Genomic DNA, 7,566 nt, shown 5'->3' with positions numbered 1-7,566 from the left:
CGCAACGAAAAATTTAAAATCTTACTTATAAAAGTATAATCCCTACTTATTCTCTCATCCTATATAATCTTTGCGCGATACTATATATAATCACTATATATTTGCGTCATAATATTATATATAATCAATATATATATACATCAATTTAATAATAATCAGTTCTCATGTAGTCAAAATACTAGTAACCACCAGTACTAACCGAAAGCTGGACTTATACACATCTATCAATCAAGAAAAAGTAATAGGCTCTTTGAAACAGTCATTTATAATAATCGTAAAAGAATTTCAATATATATATAATTATTATTTATGCAATTTTAATAAAGCTGCAAAAGCCTCATACAATCACCTTAAAATCGCTTATGAAATTTCATAAATCAATAGCAAAATACTATATATATATATATATATATATATATATATTTATATATATATTCGCCATAATCTCATATTAATACAATACATTGATTGATGTGGTATATAGCCAGAAAGATATTACAATGAATTAGCAGTACTGGAACTGGTCGTATATAATGATATTTATCTTAATAATTAACTTTACTAAGAAAAGAAATTTATTCGAAATTTTATTATCAAGAAAAACTCTCAGCAAATCACTCTAAATAATGTAACCGTCAAAAACACTTGCAACAAGACTTCGTATGAATCGGTATGCGAACAAATTCGTCGGTGACTGGCTTATAGCCTCTTGTGCGTTCCTTCACATTCTTTTGGTAAATTTGGCATGGGAAAATTTCCATAGCCATGAATCCCGAAACCTGAAAATATTATAACTAATTAGTATTTAGACAAATACTAATACAATACAAATACAAATACAAAAGACATAAATCAATAAACAATGAAAAACACATATATATATATATATAAAAGTTTAATTATTATCAAATAATAAATATATTTACTTTGATTATTTAATTATAATATTAAAATGTAAAAACAGATGACCAGTAACGACTAAATAATAATCCTTTGTAAAATAACAAGCTTCTTTTAAAAAGAAAATGATTTAAATAATTCTTAACGAATAAAATATAATTTGTTTCAAAGAATAGTATAAAGAATTTCGTATCTTATATAATCTTTACTTGTAATTATATATAATCACTATAAATCCACTTTATATTATATGTAACCAATATATATAGATATTCACTCAATATTCATATTATTCAGTTATCACATATAACCAAAAAAAGATATCCCTATGCGTGTATATGCGCTTACTACAAAGGAAAAGGCATAAATCAAAATATTTTATCAAACGATACTCACCTAAATTCTATTAATAAATGATTTTGAGCCCATGCGTATCTTTTTAATAAACAGTATGTTCGGTTGTCATAAAAGAGATGCAGCGATTATAAATTTTGAAACCTGAAAATCAAATAATTAATTAATATTTTGGGATAAATAACCTACAATAAAAATGCTAACAAATGCTCCGAAAGTGAGCCACATAAAATATTAATACGAAAATTTATAAAGAATCATCAATAACAAAAGGAAAGTTATAAAGTTAACATTCTACGTACATATAAGAATATGAAACAATAAATAAATGTACCAAGTCAAACAAAAAAATTAATGCCCATGAATAATAATTGTTACTAAAACAATACGCTCTAAAAATCAGTAATAATAATTAGTAATAAAATAATTAACAATATATATATATTTTTTTATATTCATGAGAAACAAAATTAATAAATTTTCCTTGAATAAATATTTTTCTAAACGTTATAATAAATCTTTACTGTACATTAATACCATTGGCCAAATATGTCTGTATAAAATTCTAATTATTACTGAATAACATTTAACTTTGACTATTTAATTACAAAATGTAAATGGCCAATAACTAAATAATAATCTTTTATAAAGTAACGAGCTTCTTTTAGAAATTAATGACCTAAACATTTCTTAATAAAATATAATTAATGAATAAAATATAATTAATCAAGCAAGAATTTCCTTTAAAAATCCTAGATTATTTTAATTTTTGGTCCTCGTTGAGTTCCCGTAAATATATATATATGTTCACTATCAGGAAGTAATTTTCCTCAGAGTCTTGATACCTGAAAAATATAATAAATGTATAAGAAAATCTACTATAGAAATTATTAAATAAACCATCCAAAATATAATACATACTTACACACTTTTTATGATCCTATATATATAATATTTATCCTCTTCCTAATAATGTAAGACAACTTCTTATAAATAAGTAGCAAGAATTCCAAGTCCCAGCAACTGAAAATAATAATCAAATAATATTTGGCCGTATGAAAAATTAACTTAACAAAAATATACTAAAAAATCAATCTATACAAAATCTATTATCATTATAAAAGTTTGATTGATCAAAATTACTATATTAAAAAGGTTTAATATTTTATAAATGTATATAATTATATAAGAGTAAAAGAAATCAAATAGTAAAAGAAGTATAATAAATCAAATATTAATATATTAAATTTCAACAATAAATATATTAAATTAAATAATAATTACTAAACAATAACTAAATAATAAAGAAATGTCAAGAAATTATTATGAATAAAATTTTATACGTAACTCTTTGCTGCATGCAGAATAATAAGTCACCCTATAAACATAGCCTCCACTTGGTTGTCCACCGGGTGTCCCAATATTTTCATCACCTAACGAAAACGCTATACGGAAAAATAAAAATATAATTATTAATAAAATTCCTTAGAAATATATTTCAATAACAAACTACAAATATGCCTCCTCAAATATATAATCAACAGACTACTATCTATCGAAATTACTATCTATCGAAATTTATACACGAGACTTCAATAGGTAGTAGTACGTGAAAGTGAGAGAGACCGCACTATCGGGTGACTCGCGCGAGTGAGAGAGACAGCGCTATACGTAATACCATATGTAAAAATTAATAAGAATTAAACCGCGAAACACAGACCGCTCGGACAGACTTGTCACCCTCATTATTAGTATAAATACATATGTAGTTATTAATAAAAATTTAAAAGATAATGCATTAAAATACTAAAGGTACATAATATTATACATGAATACATATATTATATATATATATATATATATATATATATAATATATATTTTATAAATATATGATATAATTAAATAAAACCTTTAATTCATTAATTAACTTATCAAAATAATAAACTTACCAAATAAACTTCCGAAATAATTCGCACAGATTCCTCAAAATCCTTTCAATGCTGCATATTCTTATATGGTTTAAGCCTGTCTGTTGTCCGTGAATAATCCATTGGTCCATATCCCTTCCAACATATATATATTACATATGCAACCTAGACAAATAAGAAAATTCAAATAATAACACGTTTAAACTCTAAGCATAAGAACATAATAATTAATACATTATAAAAATCTCTTTTCATATACGTATATTCTATATAGTTATTCAAATAAAACTTCACTACATAATAATAAATTATATAAAATCTAATTTCTTATCCACCCATTATTGCCAAATAATACATATATTTTTCATTTTGATTGCAAAATTTTATACAATTAAAATATAATGAGTAAGCAATGACAACCAAATAATAAACCATTTTCATTATGTGAAAAGCTCAACATTAATTAATGTATGTATATATTTAATAAATGACCGAAAGTTGTCAAGTCAAGCACATTCAAGATAATATTAAAATATTTCAAAATATCCAAAACTTATCCGCAATTAGAGGTGCATAGAGTTAATAAGTCATGGCCAGATGATCCTATGTGAGTATTTTGATCCGCTCCGACAATAGTCTAATAAACGTTCTATATTGTCGATCAAAATACAGCCAAGCTATAAATGATATGCACCCTCGAATATCTTCTGTATAGAATGTCGTTTTACAAAATATCTGAAAAATATAATAACTATATAAGACAAATATATTAAATTATTTAAATTATTAATAATTATAAATAATAAAGATTCTGATTTAATAAAACCAATAATGCAAAATAAAGCTCATAACTCTTCACTGTGTGCAGAATTATAAATCTATATAACTACTAAATAAATTTTGTTATAACAAAAATTTACACATATATAACACACATGAAATATAAAGTTTAAATAATAATAATACAAGGTAATAAATATACATATTAATAATAATAATGAATGTATGGTCTTGTAAAATTCATTATGCATGATTTTATTATTGAGACGAATAATAAGTCTCCTTATAAGAGCACAAGGCTAAGTCCAGCGTACCGCGTTATCTCCCCTATTACTTTGTTATCTCCCCTAATGTTTTCGACGTCCGTGCCGAGTCTTAATGCGAAAGGGACTCGCGAATATATAATGTATGAATATTATAAGGAGCGCCTTCTTATTGCAAGAGTAATAAATCATTACGAAATTATAAATTATAAAAGAATATATATATATTATATAATAAATTAATCCATATCATTAACTAACAAGATCCAACAGTAATACATTTTTTAGCAAACTTTCAAGCCTTCAAAAGGGAAATAACAATATGTATAATACATATTTAATTAATAAAATAATGAAGATAAAATTTTTAACAATTACATTTATTAACTTTTACAAACAATATATATAAGTATATATATATATATATATATTCTATACAATTAACAAGTAAAGAATATATGAATAAATTATAACGAACGAAATTATTAAATCGATTTATAAAGCGTTATAAATTCACTCACCAAAAGATAAGCGACCCTCCGAGCTTCATCCGGTGCAGCTGCACATGAGCTCACTCAGCGATAAGATAAGGCCTGGCGCGACTGCCTGGCGCGACTGCCTGGCACGGCGAACACCTGCATCCGGTGATAAAACAGCTCGCCACATCCTTTGTTCCAAGAGCTGAATAATAAAAAGAATAATTAATACACTTTTATATTATAATGTAACACAATTATTATTAACAACTATCTAGACCATGCACCTATATGCACATACATATATATATATATCATATAATTATTATATAGCAAATTGTAATTATAATGGTTTATAACACCAGAATTTGTTTATAACATTGTTAACTAGAACTATATAATTAATATAAAGAAAGTTAAAAATCAATTCTAAACGGAACATGCTAGAACGATCATTCACACTTCTATTGAAAGAGGTTGAGATTCTATATTAAAAAATATATGCATGCAAATTATTAAAATTCTGGTGACTAAAAACCTATTGTAAAAGCCTTACCTTTTGTAAAATGAATTAACGAGCTCGATGCATGGACAATACTGACAGCTCCGTCGTCCCCACTATCCCCACGCAAGAGCGCGGCCACTACGTCATAGCGCGCTCGAAGAAGAAGGACAGCTATAGCGGCAAGCGGCGGTCGAGCCGCCTACGCCCGGGAGCGCCGCATTCTCCTACCACTGCGGATAGCCGGCACGGAGTAGGGACCAGAGGGTACCTCAGGGAGCGCAGCTCAGTCTTCCGCGCATTTGACCCGACGCTCTTGAGACAACATCACCTAGCATTTGACCCGACGCTCTTGAGACAACATCACCTAGCATTTGACCAGGAGCTCTCTGAAGAACAAGAACAGTAGCAGTCACGATCCATTTAAAATCGAAATAAAGACTTAGTCTCAAAACATTATTCGACTTAAAAACTTAGTCGCGAGAGCTGTAAGACAGTAGTATACTTGAACAATAAAAGTGTTTTATTTGAACATCATCACGGTCTTCTGCCATTTATTTACTACCGGCTCCTTCGACTCTCCTGCCAAGGCATCACTGAGGTCGACAGTCCACAGCGGAGGTTCGACGAGCACTTCCAACCGCAGTACTTTTGGGTAAGTACTCGTTTTAATTATTCAATATTTTCCTTTTTCATCTCTCGTGATCTGCAACCATCACCCGAATATTATTATTATCTGTTACGTCCCGCAACAAAATTTTTATTTTTATTTAAACACGCAAAAATTGCCTCTATAATATTTAAACTGTAATTCCACCGACGAACATATAAATCTTAATCCCACCGAGTAACATATTATTGTTAATATAAATTAATATTGTTAATTAAAATTCCATCACGCCATCTATTGTCACCAATATTTCTTATTATAAAATCTCACCGCGCAATGTAATATCACCAATACTTATAGTACATCAATATCATTACGCCGCGCGATCTAATATTGTCAATATCTCCGAAAATAATCTTTCTTTGTTAAGAAGCTAGCTATACATAACATAACCTCACTTAGGAATGATAGAAATAATTTTAAGTATTTGCCCACATATAGTATCATCCGCATAAAAATTACCTACTTTACCGACAAAAGGCAAAATCACCCACACAAAAGTTACCGACAGTCGATAAAATAAATTCCTACTTTACTGACAGAGTAAAAGTTACCGACAGAAAAGTTACCGACGGAAGGTAAAATAAATTCCTACTTTACCGACAGAGTAAAAGTTACCGACAGAAAAATTACCGACGGTCGATAAGGAAGTTTTCTACCTTACCGACAGAGTAAAAGTTACCGACAGAAAAATTACCGACGGTCGATAAGGAAGTTTTCTACCTTGCCGACCGAGCAAAAATTACCGACGGAAAAATTACCGACGCTTGATAAGGAAGTTCTCTACCTTGCCGACAGAGCAAAAGTTACCGACAGAAAAATTACCGACCCATGATAACACAGTTACCGACGTTACCGACTGAGGATAAAGTCATTTCCTACCTTACCGACAGTGAATACTGTCCGTACCCACATTACCGACAGAGGGCAGCGCCATCTCTGGTGTAGCGATGATACTAACTTTACCGACATATAAGAGAATACCTCTTTCATTAATATGTAATCCTGATACACAAGAAATTTTACAAATCAAAAACCAAAAGACTTTATATACATATATATATATTTTTGAACATGTCTCGGCACCGACTACATGTATATCTAATTATTTCGGGGCCTAAATTATATCAAAAATCATTGATTCCAGATTAACTCGAAAAATACTATAAATAAAAATCTTATGACAATTTTCCCTTAAGGAGCATAAAAAGTCAGACCGACACATGTATACATAATTATGAAAACTCCAATACTACTAACTTTATAAACGAAGTTTTAAAATATAATTTTCCGTATGCGATATTATGAGTCATCACATTCCAAACTAAGACTATGGAATATTCCGCTCGAATATTATTGCACAACATTACGCAACATGATGAAATAATTAATTATCATTAAGTAACAAATGAATTTATTGTTATTAAGCGTATGCAATAACCTCCATTTATATATTAATCCACAAAAAATCCATTCAAGAGAACATTGCGCAACATAACGAAATAATTAACTTATTGTTAAACATTAATATTAAGTACATGCAATAATTTTTATTCAAGAACATAATAGATATAAATATTAAAAATAAAAGCAAAGAATAAAAATTGTTGCACCATTTATTGAAATAATTTATAGTCTTTATATACTTATATTCCACCGCATAAATACTTATGTTAAAATAATTGTAATTA

This window comes from Camponotus vicinus, unplaced genomic scaffold (assembly GCF_025532165.1).
Source record: "Camponotus vicinus isolate PSW18456_S1 unplaced genomic scaffold, iyCamVici1.0 SCAF_3, whole genome shotgun sequence".
NCBI classification, from domain to species: domain Eukaryota; kingdom Metazoa; phylum Arthropoda; class Insecta; order Hymenoptera; family Formicidae; genus Camponotus; species Camponotus vicinus.
Note: the sequence above shows the minus strand (reverse complement) of the source record.